This window comes from Lytechinus pictus, chromosome 6 (genome assembly GCF_037042905.1).
Source record: "Lytechinus pictus isolate F3 Inbred chromosome 6, Lp3.0, whole genome shotgun sequence".
NCBI lineage: Eukaryota > Metazoa > Echinodermata > Echinoidea > Temnopleuroida > Toxopneustidae > Lytechinus > Lytechinus pictus.
The window spans coordinates 4983951-5003755 of record NC_087250.1 but is presented as its reverse complement, the minus strand read 5'-3'; the positions used below and the strand labels follow the sequence as shown (position 1 = coordinate 5003755).

Genomic DNA, 19805 nt, shown 5'->3' with positions numbered 1-19805 from the left:
GTTGAGTGTCGATTATGCGAACGTCTATAGTGAATTTGGACAGCTAGTCACTCACCTGTCAGTGGAATAATAACTCGGATTTCTACCCTTTGATATTTTTTTTTGGTGAGTTGTAACCCTCATTCCCTTAAATAATATATAAAGAACGTTTGATTTGAGTTTTGATGGTTGATTTTGTGTGTCTATCTTGCAAAGAAGGCGGGATTATTGACCGATTTTGAGAGCGAGAGGTTGGCGTTGCCCGTGGTCGTGGAGTGCTGCGGAGCGGCAGCGCCGGGGTACCGTTAGGTGACCGTTACTACTAGTACTAGATCCGGGTTCGGGAAACCATACAATTTGTAATTTATTTTGGTGCGGTGGCGAGTTAGCAGGCTCGGCAGCTCCTAATCCAATATGTGTTTGTTTGTGTGTTATTTGATTGATGATTGATGCCGATTGATTTTTATGTTATTCATTTCAAGGCCCGAAGAATTTTCTATTTTTAAATTTAATGTTAAATTTGTCATCGCTTTGAATGTTTTCCAAACAGTATCGTCAGCAAAAATAAGTAGATCCTAGTCCTACCGCCGGTACGTTTTTTAAGTTATTGCATTTAATTGGTGTCTATGTTTGGCCTAGCCACTCACACGTATTGCGAGGTTAGTAATATTAAACTCACCTTGCATTACGAACGTGATTACACAATGTCAATTGATTTTTGAGTTGTCACTTAACATCACTTTATAACAGGATTCATGTTTGCCGAAACTCGTTCTGCTATTCAGTTCACTGTTCAACATAGAGCCTGGCAGCCGTCTGTTTCGAGGAGTTTTTTTATTTATTTTTATTTTTTTAATTTCTCCTCGTACACAGACGGCTCGCTATCGTGCAGCCACCATTAGGGGACTTACAGTGCAAAATCCCCCCGTCGGGGCTCTTCAATTTTTGTCTTTAATGAATGAAACTTTTTAAAATTAACGCGTCCGAAATGCAAATTAATATTCCCTCTTGGCATTAATTGCCAAAGAACGGGGAAAAATCAAGTTAAAAGGAACAAAAACAGTGACTTACCTCGGCTGTCGCGCAACTTCACATCCCTGTTTTATCCGAACTTATATACATAAACATATATGGCCATTGAGTCCCCTGTACAGATCGCGCGAGAACTTCGGTCTCTGTATTTGGTGAGTGAAGCCAACGGAGTTCAGCTGAACAACCAACATAACAGAGACCAAAGCTTTTGCCTTGGTCTATGTTCACCAGGGCTTTTTCCGGCGACTGGCTATCCATTTTCAATTTTTAAATTATTTGTTGATAATAAACGCTTACCTCGGCATGGAAAGCGGCTTCGCATGTCTCTTCCACAGAAATAAAAGGAAGGTCATTGGTGGCGCTAATACATTTCACAACCTTAATTCAGCTCGTCAGTACTTTATCTAAATTCATTGTATGCGCAATTCCTATGATTGATGAAATATGGACACCAAACTTTAAAAAAATACTTTTAGATTATTTTTGCTAATGTTAAAACTTATTGGAAAACATTCAAAATGATGACACATGAAACAAAAAAATTATATGTGCCTTGAACGAAGCCAACAGTGCGAGCAACTGTTACGGCGAAAATAGTCATATTGACTTGTTGCCAAAAAAAAAGACCCCCCCCCGTTCGTTTGTCAACAAACGTTCCACCAAAGTCTATACAATAAACAGATTGGACACTTTGCAGACTTCGCGTATTGCTTTGCATCGATTTACGCGTGTACATGAAATACTTGAAGTGCGTAGTCTTTCCCTTGTAGTGTGTTTGATATGAACATGAATCTCGCGCCCTCTTTACTTTAGATGAAAAAATCGGGAAATGCGAGTTAACTCCATAATTCGTCAACGAGAAGAGAAATAAGCACTTAAATGTAGTATTTCAAGAAAATAAGCAGAAATTTGATTCATATCGTTCAGTAAGTTTTGTAGAATAATGTTATTCTAGTTAAAATCTAAGAAATATATTCTTTAAATTTGCGCGATCCAGTGCAAGTGTTGCATGTGCTGTACCTGCGATTTTCCTGTACACGGCGGCATGTACATGTAATGCACCCTGTATTTTAGAATATTTTTACTTTAATATACTTTAACAACACAGAGCCTTGAAATGGTCCCCATACATTGCTTTTAATAATAAGCAAGACTTGTATAAAACACAGATGGATTTCCCTAACGAATCCATATTTAGAGGGTGAAATCGGTTTGTTTCTCTTGATTTTATTTATCTGTAAACTTTTATACGCCTAATGCTAATGAAGGGGTAAAAAATATGTTAGTATGAATATGAAAAATGAGAGGTTTCTTACCAGACCAATCTCATGTAGATCCCTCGATCCATTCGTAAACACCACAAATACAATAGGCTTGACCCTTGAACCGCTTCGATATGACGTAGCTTCGATGAGCTATGTTACGAAGTGCCGTATTGAAGAACATTTCATATATTAAAATTATATATTGAAATTTGAATATTGATTGTAAATACATGTAGTTATTATAAAATAATAATTTACAATCAATATTCAAATTTTATTATTTAATAAAATTTTGTTTTACAATGAGTCTGCATGGGTAGACTATGGCTGCGTTTATGCGACCTCAAGTCAGAATCATGATTTGAATCATGATTTGAATCATGATTCAAAACACAAACATGAATCACGATATCACAGAATCAGCGTTTAGACGACCTTCATTCCAATGCTGTTTCTCCTCAGATTCGGGCCAATCCAGTGCGCATCACTAGTGCGCAGTTTGACAGAGGAAGTTTTTCGCACGTGTTTCGGCTCTCGAAAAATCTTTTGCTTCCAGAATTCAGTCTATACCTAATTTTGTGTACTTCTATCATATAGGGTCCATATGCTTCTATTCATCTTGTTAGTTTATCCAAAATGGTGTTCGGAAGTGAATTTCAGCGTAGATCCAATTTAATATTGACACTCTATACTCAACAACAACTGAGATCATTGTCTGTCCAGTTGATTCATTTACTAGAACTTGAAGTTGAAGACATGACCAAAAAATTAAAAGTAGTGGACGATGCGATGACCAACACAGAACTTGAACATGACAAGTAATGCATGCAGAGTAAGCATGTACATACAATGAGCATATAGAGAGACTTGAGCTTGGCAAGAGTCAAACCGAAAGTAGCCCGACACAGTGAGGTCATATAATCATGATTCAAATCACGATATCGTTTATTCGAACATTTTCGTACGTGATTCTGCAGAAACGTCTTTCCAAACGCCCCTTTTTTCGTGTTTCATGTTTGTGATTCTAATCATGATTATATTCAATTTCGACTAAACGCAATCGTGATTCTGCAGAATCATGATTTGAATCATGATTCAGATCATGATTCTAGGGTGAAAAAGTGGCGGATAAATGCACCCTATATCTAGTCTAGCTCTCTGAAACACCTCTTAAATCAAAGCCTATAAATTCAAACGTCCCATGGGGTAGATTACATTTCATATTGATCATGCCTCAGGAATGTCTCAATTAGTCTCCTTTCAAGTTCAAGAAATCTAATTTCTTGACAAATCTGGGCAAGTTTGTGTATTAAATCTACACCCTACATGTACATGTACATGTAGGGTCCTACCCTGCACATGTACATGTAGATATCTACTGGTACATTGTACATGTACATACAGTGTACAATGTAGTCTACATTTTCAGTGTAAAAATTGAATTCATTTTGAATCCGTCTATTGTGTTCAGATATTTTAATGCACTATGACGTGTGGGCAGAAATATTATTTGACAGTGGCTCATTTCTCATTTATATGTAGGCTTTTAAAAAAATTTAGGGACTTATCGCTTGCCCTTTATACATACATGTACATGTACATGTAGCCCGTCTTCTTTTTTTTCACATGTATAAATCATAGGCCTACACATGTAATGTCTGCATTGTACATCATGTAAATGTAGACCTACATAGGAAGAGTCTTTCTCTCATACACTATGTATTTGTTCAAGTTGTCTGCAGTTATTCTCATGACATTTTGAAACGAGAATGAACCATGACTGACAAAGGCAGTAAACATTCTCTACATTTTTGGGTGACACTCTAGTAGCCTGTAGAACACTGTCTTGAGGAGAATGAAATTGAGCTGCTGTCAGACCCGTCTGTTTGAGATTTTCAGTTTAAAAACTGAAGTGATAGTAGGCCTACATGTACAGTCTACAACATACATGTACATACTGTAGAAATGGACTGAAATAGCTTTAATAGACATTATACGTAAACATTTAAATGTCCATAGGCATACTCGCAAAGCCTACAAAACGTCTCTTTGATTTCAATTACTAGTACAACTTTCATAATTGTCTTTTCTTTGTATTTCATTTACAAATGTACTGTATGTACACGTACATACAGTACATGTACATGAGTATGTACATGATGTGTTTATTTTTGTATTGTTTTTTTTAGGCGGGTGGTGTGTATATTTTTTTCAGACTGTCACCAATCTTCCCTATTAGAATTTGCTGTTATTTCTTTGAGAAAAAAAAAGAAGAAGCAAACTTGCAATTGGTTGAATGAATGATAACCCCTTGGTTGAATTCAATCTTCACCTTCATACAGTTGAAACATTAAACTATGGATCCTACTAGAACTGATAACTTTTATAATAGGGTCCATTAATATGATTAAAGTGACTCCTGAAGCAAGAGTGAAATCCTCAAGTCCCCATACCTAAAGAAAGCTCTTTGACTTTCTTTTTAAATAATTAAAAAAAGTTTCATATTCTTTGACTGATTTGTATTACTTTTCTGCTACATGTATTTGTACAATAAAAATTTTGTCAGGGTAGACTTCCCTTTAAGGACGTTCCACAGTTATATTTGTGCGCATTATGATCTGCGCATAGTTTACACTCTGCGCGCTGACGTCACAATGGATGAACAGGTATTAATTAGCTGCGGGTATTAGCTGATTTTTCTCATCTTCTGCACTTTAACTGCAGATCCGATGCGTTATTTCATGAAGCTAAAAAATTGAATTATTCCATGGACCATTCAAAAAAATATTCTCTACAATTTCAAAATACTTTACTCTGCAGTGCTGCCAAGAATCACGAATATTAGCCCGAGTTTGAATAAATGGTAGAGTGGTTTTGATTTTTTCTTCACATAGATACTAAGCATTCGGCCCATTTTTGGTGTTTTTTAAAAAGCACATTTGCTCTAATAAAAATGCTGATAGTTTAAAAACAAGCACATGAACCCCTATTTTTTAATGTTTGTACCTTTTAGATATACCTTTCTCTACAACTCTGCACATTTTGGTGAAAATGACATGGATTTTGAATAAAGTGCAGCATTTATTGTACGTTTGTAGTTTGTTACTGAAATTTTACATTTTTCAGATTGGGATTTTGTTATCTTTTACGCCATTTTTAAGAACTGACAGTGCTGTTAAACTTAAAATTGCAAACAAATAGCACTATTAATAGATTCTCCATTCTAACGATACAATTATTAACTCTCTCGCGAAATTTGATGACTTTTTCATGTATTTTGACTGAGTAATACAGGTTTAAACTCAATGTAGTAATCTTGGGCGGTCTAAAAATGCCAAATTCTTTTGAATGCGCAATTCCTAAGAACATAAATTTGGGTGAACTTTGAAGCTCTATAGCAAAAAATCAAGCACATGGACCTATGTTAATTTTTGCATATTTCAAATATTAAGGTTCTAAATTATCTATGTGCAAAGTTTGGTGAAAATGACATGGATTTCACTTTAACTGTGGAACGTCCTTAAATGCCAGCTTTTTCGTGACGGATCAGGTACTTATGAAAGCGTTGAGATTCCACCTTCAGTAGCCTATAGATATTTTGCAGGTCAAGGGATTCAATTACACAAAATACAGTCCTCTTCTACAAATAGCTGTATGTTTATAGAACTGAGGGGTTTGAGCCCAACAAACTGGCTGCCAAAATACCTTGAAGTATCGTGTCAAAAGATCGCCCCAATATCTTTAAGAATATGGGTCAAGTGAATTTGACCTCTGACCTTGCACTGCCTTCTGAAATTCCATGCCTCATAAATTCTGATTTTTGTCATGAATTGAAAGGGACATACAAGTGCATCTTTTTACAAGTTGAATTCCGATGATGTCAGATTGGTGTACACACTATTGTAATTGGTCAATAATCAGGTTGCTTAACTATTAAAAGTTAATTTAAATTTTCACTTTGTCTGAGAAAAAAGGCCTAAAATTAGAGCAACTTGATGTACACGTGCATTGTTATGTAAAGCATTTTTTTTCCCCTTCACTTTGTAATACAGACTTTCACTACTGAAGATTCAATTGGAAATTTCAGCAAGGAGACTGCCTGTTTGATTCTTTCCCACATTTTCAATCGAAGGATCATTCTACCAAAGGACGGCAAACATCTTGAAGATTTCTTTTTAGCCTGTGAGGTAAGTTTTCTCAATCCTTCAAAATTCAAATCACGAAAGTCTACATGTATGATGTAGTCGGATATATATGTACATGTAGATTCGTATTTCGGTTGCAGGATGAGGAATGCAGATCTACATCGGCCTATACAATGTACAGTAGTATGGTTTGGTATAAAAAAGAGTCGTGCATGTGACTGTTATTAATATGTAGGCCTCATGTACATGTACATACAGGCCTGTATGTACATGTACATACATGTACATGTGCTATGCATGTATGGGCCTACATTATTAATCTTTGTTTCTCTTTTGAGTTTAATACATCTGGGCCTGATGAAGGTCTAAATTATATACATGTACATCTACATGTATGGTACACACTAATAGGGACAGTGATTTTCCGCGATCGCGGAAAACGGACGGAATTCACGGAATCGGCCTTTTGAAACGGAAAATGGCTTTTCAAACGGAAAATCACGGAAAACTTGTTTTTTCTCAAAATGCACAAAATATCAACAAAAATTAATCCCAAATCCTCAACAAAATACGAATATCAATTGAAAAAAACACGATCTCACTTTGCAACAACAATCATGACAATCAACACATCGTAACTACACTCGAGCCCCTCCATCACTCGATCGTATCTAAATTAGTTTACACTGACGTCCGCATATAAGGCAGAATACGGCCGTGTGTTGCTGCCCCCTGCGTTCGGTCATAATACAATGATCACGGTGATTCAACATATCCAACATGGCGGATAAGCGGAAGTCGTCGACTGCTCAAAACGATGTCCGAAAAGTCCCCAAATCAGCAATAAAATCCCATGTAACCATAAAATAATGCTAATAATATGAAAGGTGAGGATGTATTAATGTTGATTATGTTTCTCTAAATAGTTTTTTAGCTCGAATCTCTTCGATTAAAATGGATTTTAAAGCGATTTTAGTACATCGGTGGCTGCAAATTTTGACCAGCGCTAGCATTTTGACATCGCGCTACTCATTGCGTATTGGTTTTCTATGTAAACGGAATTGTCACTTTTTCATGTACACAAAGTCTATGGGGAAACGGAATTTCCGTTTTCAGACATGCTGAAACGGAATTGGAGATTTTCTGAAACGGAAAAGGCAATTTTTAGAAACGGAAAATCACTGTCCCTACACTAATTTTGTATGAATTGGTAATATTGTTTGCCTACACGTAGGCCTACATATAATGTTACATATAATGTACACAGACCTACATGTGTACACAATAAAGTGCCTTTTTACAGACATTACATATATACATGTACATGGATACCAGTAGGCCTGCAATAAATGCATTTTATTGTGTGCACAGATATTGGGCTCAGTCAAGGATAGCATTTTTTTGAAAACAGACAATCTTGTTTCTTTCTTTCTTTTTTTTTATTGACCCCATTGAGTCAGTGAGAAACCTGTGGTCCTATTGATTTTTCGTACCCTTAAAGCCTTAATCTTGTTGTTTGTGTCTCTGCTGAAAAAAGGGCCGTCTGCACCATCCCGAGTTTTCAAATTAGCGCGCTATTTCTGATCCGGCAAATTATCCCGATCTGAAAAATCTCGAGATAGTTGGCGGTGCAGACGCAATTATCGCGCTAGTTCGTAGGATTAATCTCGAGATTGCAATCCCAAGTCAACTCGGGTTTATTTGCAAAATAGCGCGCTATTTTACGAATTATCCCGCTAATTCGTCGGTGCAGACGCACTCGAGATTGGACTCGGGGTAATTTATTCATGACGTCAGTCCATAATGCAATTCGCGTTCCACTTCCGCCTTGGTCAAAACATAAACACGTGCGGAAGTCAACTTTATACATGCGAATAGCGTTCATAAGCAACGATGGTGTCCCACCAGTGAATGGATTTTGGGAGAGACCATACCGAAGGGGGAGGCGCTCATCGACGATGGTCATATTCAATAACAACACTGACAGCAGTGTTGTCTTCCTTCGCAAAATGTGAGCAAATAGCATTTCTTTCCTCCTTCTCTCCCCCTCTCTCTCTCTGTCGTTGCCTCCTACTCCGCCATCATATTTAACGAAGAATACACCACTTCTTCACTCGCTGAGCTGAGAGGATTGTTGCATAACACCGGTTGAATTCGGCGAAAGTGCTAGTGAAAGGAGTACATTGCTTGCATATCGCGGGAAGTTATTCAAAAGCGCGGGCCGTTGAAACTCCAAGATCCGAAAGTGCGCATGCTCGTAATATCGGGCTTGTTGCCTCGCTCGAGCAGGAATCGCTCTTCGTGGGATGGTGCAGACGGGGTTTCTTGAATCTCGAGATTAATCGCGAAGAGGGCTGATCGGGCTAAAATCTCGAGATTGAGCAAACTCGGGATGGTGCAGCACCGCCTAAAGGGTTGTTTGTGCCTAATGGCCTTTCCTATTAAGGAACTAGATGGGACTTAAAATGTCATCAGAGAAAAAGGCAAGGTAGCGTGCACGACTGCAAGTCCCTCACATGTTTATTGCCATTATTGCAGAGGGAAAGTACACTATAGTGTACACGTGAAGAGTTTTGTTCCAAAAGGAGCTACATGTAGATCCACTTTTGGTGTTTTTCTGTAAATCCAGGTTTCTTAATTCACCACTTTCCCTTTTAATAGCCACTGCTGTTCTATTAATATGATAGTACTATCATCTTAGATTATATTTAAATCATGATTTCAAAAATCTAGCATTCATTATCAATTTGTAAAGAATTTTTGAAATGTTATTTTTCATGGATTTAGCTCCTTTTGGAGCAGAACTCAAATTTGCAATCAATTTTTAATACCAACCTTTCCAATTTTTTTTCAAATGCGATATGTTGCATTTGATTCCAACGTCTAAGATACATATATATATTTCTGTCAGAAAATCAATTTGGGTCAAAAGTGGATTTAGCACCTTTTGGAATCAAGCTCTTCATGTATAGCCCTACTGTAGGCTGGAGGGGAATTAGAGGGGAAATTTCATATTTAAAAGTTAAAACAACATGAACCTGGCTACATCTAGGGCCTGATGATTTTGATGGATCTTTAATAAGTAATACATACATGTACTGTACATGCAGTACACTGCAAATCCTGAATCAGTTGGTTCTCTTTGAAGTAATGAAATACATCATACATGTACATGTACAATGTAGGCCTACATTTATTTCTATTTTTTCCAAACATTTTAATATGCGCATTTCTCTACTATTTAGAGAAAAAAGGACCTCAGTATCACAATATGTATGACATTGAGTCCCAAATGAATTAAATGTGTACAGTAAAAAGAATGCTGTGGTCAGATTCCTAATCCAGAATATTGTTCACTGACCTTTACACAGCATGGGGGGAAAATTAATGAATAATTCCTCCTTTTTGAGGACAAAAAGTAAACAGGCCTCTTTCTCTTTGACGGATTTATTGCCTACTGTGCCAAGCCTAGTAGAACTTTCAGTTTTCATTCCCCCTAAACACCACGCTGAGAGTTGATATTTTTCTGTTTATTGTTGTGAATTCCTCCGATTTCGTATTTTTAAATGAAAATTTCAATTATCAGGAGAGATGAGCACAATTTTCTGAGAGTCCCTACAGGTATGCTCTGCACACTCACAGTACTTACACGTACTGTACCTGAGTGCATGTTTAGGCCTACATGTACATTTGTCGTTTACATTACATGTTTGTGTAAACTACAATATACCTGTACATGTACATGTACATGTACATTCTGAAATTTACATTTGTTTCAAGTCATGTACAAGTATGAAGGCTACAGCACTTCTTTAATAAACCAAAATTGTGAAATTTACACTTCATGTTGTGTGGGCGTGAGCTTGAACAAGCATGAATCCTGCAAGGCTTTGTTTATTGAGATGACAGGTTGAACTGTCATGGCAGAAGAATTCTCCCATTGTGGGCGGCGAGACACTAGAGTTCAGTGTTTTTTTATGTCCTGACTTGGGAGTGAGGGGGGGGTGGGATGATCATCTCTTTAGGTGGTTTCAGACCGCCTCGAAGTTCGCCAGTTCCAGGTATTCTCTGATCGGGAAATTTACCCCGATCAGAAAATACCAGGTATTTTGGCGGTCTGAAAGCAAACTACGCGTAATATCCCCGAAAGAAAATACCCGATAAATAGTAGGTACTTGGCGAAATTACGAGAACTTTCGCGGGGATTTTTCCAAGGTCGTGGGTATTTTGGCGGTCTGAAAGCAAATTACGGGAACTTTTAGCCCAGCGTGTCGTTGGGTGCGGCGCCGTGCATGGGTTGCTGCTGGGCTTTTGATTTTGAATTTCGCGCCTTGCTGCTTATCAGACCATACTGCGCATGCTCGTAACTTCAGGAACTTATCCCGAAGGGTATGTTTCAGGGCGGTGTGAATGCAGGAATAATTAATGGGTATTTTTCAGCCTAAAAAAGTTCTCGTAATTTAACGGGGATTCTTGTGATCGAGGCGGTTTGAAACCACCTTTTGTGTCATGATAGAAGAATTCCTATTCAGGAACTACAAAATAATGAAGAGTATTTAAGACTACAGTTAGAGTTGGGGGTAATAACAGAGTTTCACTTTCAGAGGGGCTTTTGTATTGTCCTATTTTACATGTACACGTACATGTATACGTAGTAGTCATGTTGAATGTTAACATGATGACAGTTTCTGTCAATCATCTTCATGTATTAATGAACATGTACATTATGCAGGCCTTCATGTATCCCGGGGGGCCACTTACGTTGACGAGTGGATACCATGCGCGACCAAAAAAAAACATGTAAAAAGGATGTCTTTTTCAAGATAGGACACGTTACGTACATGTACGTAACGTGATAAGGGTGTCAAAAACACAAAAATAAGGAAAAAAGGGTATCTATTTCGCTAGGAAAAATATGTGTTTAGGGTTAAATTTGCGGAGATGATAAAACTAAATTAAAATATTTTAAGGATACATGTCCTTTTTGCCCCAACACTACGTGTTTAGAGTCCAATTTGGGCGAGGTGAGGAAGGTGGGGTCGTACTAAACCAAATGGTATGTAAAGGTGAAACCGACGAACGAAGGACTCGTGATACAACAATAAAATATTGCTGTACTGTTTAGGGGTTCATTTCAGGGAATACTTGCCAAGAATATCGTTTTGTTTCCAATACTCGTTAAGGGTAGGGTTGCAGACGCCAATACTTGTTAAGGGGGTGCATTTTCAGAATATGGAAAATACGTGTTTAGGGTGCTTTTCGAGACCCCATGGTCGCGCATGGTATCCACTCGTCAATGGAAGTGGCCCCCCCCCGGGACATGTATACAGCCCTACAGGCCCACATACATGTACATACAAACTGTGCATAGACCAACATTAAACCATGGATGTAGATCAAACTAAAAAATCAACAATAACATTGGAGACAATTATGTAGTACAAGGAGAGAGGCCTAGCCTGCATGTACATGTAGGCCAATATGTTTTTTTTTTTTATACGACCCACATAGAAAGCAACATGGTATCTCACAAATATAAAGTCAAATGGTGAACAACAACGCATGTATTATTATTAAAGCCAACTACTACAGCCTACATAAAATATGTACACTGTAGTTGTAGGCCAGACCTCAGTGTAGGCAGGCAGTGATGCTGGTCTGCATATGATGTTGTTGTATACAGCACTCTTTTTTTGAGTGAATGAGAAACGCTTTTTATATGCATGAGGTGAAGTGTCACTATTCACTCTTTTCTCCCCTTTACAATGCATTTCAATAGATGCGCTCAGCCATGTCAAACTTCCAAGGGTCATACACACTCAGACTGATTATGAATTTTGCTTCTGATTGTCTGAAAATGTGTGAAGGGGGGGAGTATGCTATCCATGTATTGAGTATCATTGCTAGCGTTTATAAATAAACAACCTTTGTCTGTTTGCAAAGCCCAATAAGGGCCATGATTGACAAGATGTACATAACATGTACATGTACATGTAGGCCTACCTGAAAAGTAAACAATACCGAGGCCTTTTTGCACTTTGCATTCTGTGTCCCAAATCAAGGGGTGAAAGGCATGTACATGTACATGAAGGCATACTGTACAGGTAGCCTACTGTAAATTTGTACCAACCAAAGGTGACAATGGCATTCCTTGTACAGCTACATTGTACATGTACATGTACATAACATTACTGTACATGTATCTATAGGCCTGTACATGTACATGTGTAGATGTGTACATGTATATTACTTTGCATTGGACATGCCGCCCTTTCACACAGTAAAAAAAAATTGTATTATAAAATTTGAATGATGATTCCAGTGAAAAACAAGGCTAATATTTTTTTTAATAACGAATATTTACATGTAGCACGTGTGAAACCAAACTACATGTAGAACATGATTGGAATCACGAATGCTAATCACAGTCACGATTACAATAGCAATTCTCATTTTATACTATGATGATTCAAGATTCACGTGCGAAAAGCCCATTGTGTACAATGACAGTAGGTGGTTTCAAACCGCCTCGATCACAAGAATCCCCGTTAAATTACGAGAACTTTTTTAGGCTGAAAAATACCCATTAATTATTCCTGCATTCACACCGCCCTGAAACATACCCTTCGGGATAAGTTCCTGAAGTTACGAGCATGCGCAGTATGGTCTGATAAGCAGCAAGGCGCGAAATTCAAAATCACTAGCCCAGCAGCAACCCATGCACGGCGCCGCACCCAACGACACGCTGGGCTAAAAGTTCCCGTAATTTGCTTTCAGACCGCCAAAATACCCACGACCTTGGAAAAATCCCCGCGAAAGTTCTCGTAATTTCGCCAAGTACCTACTATTTATCGGGTATTTTCTTTCGGGGATATTACGCGTAGTTTGCTTTCAGACCGCCAAAATACCTGGTATTTTCTGATCGGGGTAAATTTCCCGATCAGAGAATACCTGGAACTGACGAACTTCGAGGCGGTCTGAAACCACCTAGTGTATTTTATTCCTTCCTGAATCCTTCGATCTGAAATTCTGAATCAAATAAAATCTACAAAGCCCTCAAAGAATTTTATGTGAAGACTTTATACCCTACATGTTATTGTTCATAAGATGTGGGGCCTACAAAGCGGTAAATCCTGCTAATTCCTGAAAGAATTTCCCTTCATGCTGGGCTGAATAATGCAAAGCTGTATTGTGTGAATACGGTGTACATTCCTCTCTTCTGTTTGATTACAAAATGTACAGTATTGTATATAGTACAAATTATTCACACATGCACAAATTATTCTTTACAAGTGCATGAAAATGAAAGAAGGATTTGGTAATGCACACTATTAAAAAGAAAAAAATACCTGAAAATTTGACTTTAAAAGAACTGTACAATCATGGTTCACTTTAATTTAAAAGGCAAATTGAGGTTTTGTATGAGAAGGAAATGGTGCAAACTTTGGCTCCAATAATGCTATTTCTGTATCATACCGTGTATGTAGGCTGATATGTGTAACAACAAAGCTCCTTGGTGCATCCCAATGTGCATTAAAAAATACTGGATACAACCAGGGACGTGCCCTCTCATGTCCCTGATACAACTGATGTTATTTTGCCAAAAGGCTAGATACAATATGCTCGCAATGGGTGAATGATACATGTAGCTTTATATGTTAGTCTATAATGAACTTGATTCTCCCCTAAAACTAATTGTGGAGTGAGAGCATGGAGCTATAAAATAGAGACTTTTAGGAGCAGTGAACGAGAACTGCGTAGCAGTCGTCTGATCGTTCGAGTCAGCGTCGTCGTCTGCCCTTGTTCACTGCAGATGCGAATACTTTAGATTTCTCTCCACTTGTACGTGTACGTACAGTACGTCCACGTGAAACAGCGCAATAACCAGCGGGTCATGACACGGCTCGTACCAGTCGTCTATATGTCGACGTACGTTTCTAAAAGTGCTCATTGGTGAGAGGTTTCCTTCAAGAACTGTTAGTTCCATCATGGACCTACTACACATGGTTCCATGCATAGCTCCATGGTTTGTTCTAAAATGGTGTGTGCCTGTCTGTAACAGGTGTTGAACGACCAAAGGCATTATTTACCCAGTAAACTAGGATAAACTCAATACAGTCATCCCCACTGACCTCTGATGACCCCTGACCTCATCGGGTCAATGGGTTGTAACAAAAGCCACAGACATCCATTACTTGTCACTTGTCAAAAGCTTTAGTTATCAAGTTTGATATTACAAAATATTGAGTGATTCATTGGACATTTTTCTTCTTTATATAAATTTTCAAAGTATTTTCTTCCACCTTTTTGGCAGATGATGCAGTTTTAATATGCTTGTAATACAAGTTTCTTAATACCATTTTGAGAATAATTATGAATAAAGATTGAATTGAATTGTGCATTGACCTGCAGCATACTGCTACAGAGCATGATGAATACTAGGATTTGGTTTAATTTCCATAGGCTTTTGGTGGTCTCCTTATATAAATTGTGCAGTGTAAATGGAGCTCAGGTTTTGATGTACTTGTACATTTTAGGCCTACAATTCAATAGGGGAATTTTTTTTAATTGAAATTTTCATTTCAAGTTTTATCAATCAACACTTTGTTTTGTTGTGTTTGATTTGTGTGTGTGTTATTAACTTAATGCTTGAAAAAATGTGATTTGCATGTACATTTACTTGTACTTTTTAAGTCTTGTTTTGTTGTGTTTATTTTTTGTGCGTGCATGACATTATAAACTTTTGATTTGCATGTACTTTTCATATACATGTATACTGTTTATTGAACAGCACCTTGGTCTTTATCAAAGCTTGCGAAAGAGCCACGGCCGCTCTCGACCCTGCTCCAAATTTTGCCGTAAAACATCCTCCGCTACTTTCAGTAGCCAAAAAACAAAGTAAGTCTTGCTCCAAATTATTCCACATCAATACTTTCCATCAACATTTTTTATTCATCTCCTTTAATTTTGCCATTACAACCGAACTATTGCACATTTTCAATTCTTTTTTAAATTCATCTGTATATTAGCCTCTACACATGTGCATGCATTCATTTGTCTATTTTCGGCTTTTGCCATTACTAGCCAATACACTGTAGGCTTTAATACTGAATTGTAGTTGATTACAGGTACTTGATTTTATCAAAAAAGTGATTGTGTTTGTGAAGCCCATTTGGTTTGCTACATGTTGTATTCATACTTTATTGTACAGACCATACCCAAGTCATTCGTCAATCCTCCATACAGTGCGTCCCAGAAAAAACGAAACCGAGATTTAGCGATACTTATGTCCATTTCCGACATTTATGTTTCGTTCTGTACATATACCATAATTTTGATGAAGATGATATAATTGATGTGAGATACATTTTCAATATCCTTGGCTGTGAGTGTGCACAAACCGTACATGTAGCCTACATACATGTAGGTCCCATATCAAAATACATTGTATGCAAATTATCAATAGAGAGGTCTGGATATCAGACTATCCATCCATCACTCAGCAGTGAACTTCAATCCAAATACACCTTCCATCCATCTTGTATTGTACTCATGCTGATTCTTTACGTTGTTCGCAATTTATTGAATGGCGTTGGGGAGTCAGATGCGTTTCCAATATGGCCGGCCCACCATCATATGCATTTTCAATTCACCAGTCACAGCCGCAGCGCTCACCCCTGTGGCTGCATACAGGTTGCTGATAGCTGCTGAGTGCTAGTCTGCTGTGCAAACCCTTCACTCCAGTATCAAGGGTCTGAATTGCAGCCTACTCATGCCTTGTGTACTGAAGGCCCTCTCGCTCTGAATTGAAACAGCAAGTTTTGTATGTGCTAGTCTTTGCGTGGAGACACACTTGTTGATCAAAGTTTCAATCAGGGTCTGTGCCTGCAGACTAGCTGAGTGCTGAATTGACTGTAAACTCAGAAACATTTTGCCAGATTTCTTTTGAATGGGAAGCCAATTTGTATGGATTGTCATAATGTGTTTGCAGTCAGTCCGCAAGCCCCTGTGTTAATGAGCAAATGAGCAAGATTTATCCAAGTCCTCTCGTGGCTGAATTCATGTCCCTGCAAAATCTCGTGAATTGTGAGACTTTCTTTCTCAAAGAATTTAACCACTTTCTCCTTCAGTAATATTGATTATTTTTGTACCATGGGCAAGAGTAAATGTTACCCTTTTATATTGGTCATTTCTTTTGAATGAAATATTTTGATAAATAAGTGAATTTTTTACCTGAAAAGATGCATCAAACAGAATTTTCTTCCCCTGTTTTCACTTGCAAATTGTGCAACATTTTGTGTTTTAGGCACCAACATTATTTATATCATCAGAAAGCTCAAACTCTATACTTTCTTACAATGTCACTCTTGATATGTGGCATCTTTTAGATGGGTCAGCAGCCAGTTATATCCATCAAGATGCAAGACGAGATTTCTGAAATTTCTGAGTAACATAAAATCCAGAGTTCTGATTGGCTGAATACTGTTTTCAAAACAAACAGGCGCGGGTAATTCGAAGAGATTACCACATGGTGAGTGTGACCTTGCAGAGGCCCAGTGTGGGGAACATTGGAATTTGCGTGGGTGTGTGGTCTATGACCAATCAGAGCGCAGTATTCTTGTTTTTGAGCTGCAAAATGTACTTGGCCTATGAAAAGCTGGCTGCTGACCCATCTAAAATACATCTTCTTATAAAAATTATATCATATTAAAGCTTAGATCTTCAGCTTTATCATGATTTAAAAATCATTTGTGCCTAAACAGAAATTAAGTGTGAAAACAACAACTTTTGTTGCATGAAAAAAAATATTTTGTTTCATGTTTTAGATCAAAAGTTTTTCCTATATTACAACATTCTTTTAAAAATCCAAACACATGACCTAAAATATTAATTCTTCTTCTTTACAAAGATACCAAAAACATGAAATTTGGTCAATATTTAGAGCAGCAATGGCCGAATAAAAAGAGGTGTTTTGGTTCGCACCAAGCTCATTAACTATGCAAAAACCCTCTTGTCATGAATATCACTTGGATAAAAGAAGCTACTTTTTCAGGGCTTGCGGACTGACTGTTTGAATTACCTTTGCAATCTATTTTGATTGAGATTGGTGGAGAGGCTTTTCAACTTGATGAAGATGAATGTTACCTTTTTTACCTACAAAGTACAAAGTATAAAAAAGCTCATTTTTCAGAGACGGGAGAAGAGGGGTGGGGGGGGGGGGGTGTTGGTTTGTGCAGAATGTGTGTGTAATTAAAACCTGGCATTGAAGTACCCAAGTACTGTTCATGTACATGTACATTTTCACACTATCAGCCTACACATTGTAACATCTTCTATTTGTGTCAAAAATAAAATTGCACTTTGTACATTACATGATCTTGTAATTCACTATTTACAGTTTACATAAACTGGTGGTGCACAGTACAGGTTTCATATTAAAATAGTTGGAAAACCAAAAATTTATGTCAACATTTTATTTTGGCCTACAGCACATGCACAGTATGTTCATGTACATGTATATGAAGGCTTGTATATATTGTACATCCCATTAATACAATTTCCACTTCTATACATATTCAACGTCTGTACAATGTACATGTACATACACACGTATTTTTAAAAGTCCCTTTGTCCTGGTGTTGAGACTAAGACAGAGGCTCAGGTGTACAAGGTTCATGTGACTGTTTAGGCAAATTTGTTTTGGTTCAAATATCCCAGCCATTTGAAAATTAGATCTGCATGAAAGCTCAGTATTACATGTAAAAGACACTTGTTCAGCCACTAGAATGTCATGCAGTCTGACTTGTTTTCACTATTTTGTATCATACTGGTAATTTGAATAAAGCTTGATGCCTAAAAGGGTTCCTCAGCATTTTATGAGGTGAAGTCAATTTAATAATAATTACAATGAATTGTCGGATTGAATCCCAAAGATGGGTAGGGTATTCATTTTATTTTTCTTTCAAATTTTGAGGTCCAGCCTTGAAGAAATCAAAGACCTGATATAAAGTCATCATTCATGGTACCATTAGTAGTGAAGAGGCCAGTATGTGTACATGTAGCTACATGTACTCAAAAAACAAATTCTTTCAGAAATGTCAATTTTCATTTGTTCATTTGCTTCAATTTTGTCAGTGAGTGCAAGAAGAAGATATATCAATGGTTCCCCTTTTGCCACTGAATCATTCAAAAGGCCCCCCCCCCTCAAAAAAAAAAAAAATTCACTGCAATGTATCAAAGTTTTAATAGGCTGTAATGTATGTTGTGAAAAGGACATTTACTGCATGTAGCCAGGGAAAGTAAGAAACAAATATTTTTTGACTGACAGTAAGTATCAATATCATGTTCTTATTTGTATAGTTTTTGTTGTTTTCCTTGGGTGGGGAGGCACATCTTAACACTCGATTGAGCCATTATACTGTATGTACTATACATAAACATGAACAAATTTCTGTATTATGTCTCTGTTGACAAGCCAAGTTTTGTGTCAACAAACTAATATTTAACATTTGGCTTTTTAATCTGCCAATGGCATAGAAGAAGGTCTACTATCTTTTTAACAGCAATTTCATGATTGATACACGTAGCCATTCAGACATAATAAAACCTCATCCAATATTGTAAAAATAAAACAAAAACATTGAAAATCTATTAGTACGTTTATGGCAGGCAAAATATAATATTATAATTTTGGGGGCTACTTTTCCACTAACTGCCAAATTCTCATTGGATAAGCTCAGACATGGCAATGCATGGGGATATTCCAAGTCTCTTTTTGGCATTTCGAGGGGTGAAATTGCTCCGAACTCCTTGTAACCCCCCCAGTTCTTGGGTAGCGTACATGTACTAGCCTTCAGCGCCTCCCCCCAAGTTCTTGGGTAGCATACATACATATTACATTTTATGTACATACATTAGCCTACATACAGGCCTATCACTTTTGTTTAATAGGCATTTGAGCTGTCAATTGACAAGAGTCTGCACATGAATATGACTCTACATTGTGACAACATTCACAGCTTGCATGTTATTTGTATCACCCACATTTAATAGCAGTGTCCCTGACAAATTATTGATCATTTTGTGCTTTTTGCCAAGGTGCATTTAGATCTATATTTAAGCTTGACAATCATGCCATTGATAGCTCCTCTCCGCAATTCCGCTGCAGTGTGTGTGGAGATTGCTCACACTTGTGACTACTTTAAAAGTTTTCTATATTTGTTCAACAATCGGATTTTTGCATGGGTACAATAGGGGGAGGGGGGGTCTGATTTTTTAATACCGGAGCATGACTTTAATTCATTCATACATGTACATGTATCCACAGTCCAATAATATTCCACACAATTTCGCTCTTACCATATAGACTATTGTACATGTATGA

The 19805-nt window shown here is 37.5% G+C and overlaps 1 protein-coding gene across 1 annotated transcript in view; it reads left to right on the top strand.

The window, feature by feature from the left end:
* LOC129263896 (splicing regulator ARVCF-like) overlaps window positions 1-19805 on the top strand; it is a 101749-nt gene continuing 81944 nt past the window's right edge. The window contains exons 1-3 of the mRNA XM_064100748.1: window positions 1-105; window positions 6329-6463; window positions 15213-15319. The gene's annotated coding sequence lies outside the window, so the exon portion shown is untranslated. The remainder of the gene's footprint in view (window positions 106-6328; window positions 6464-15212; window positions 15320-19805) is intronic.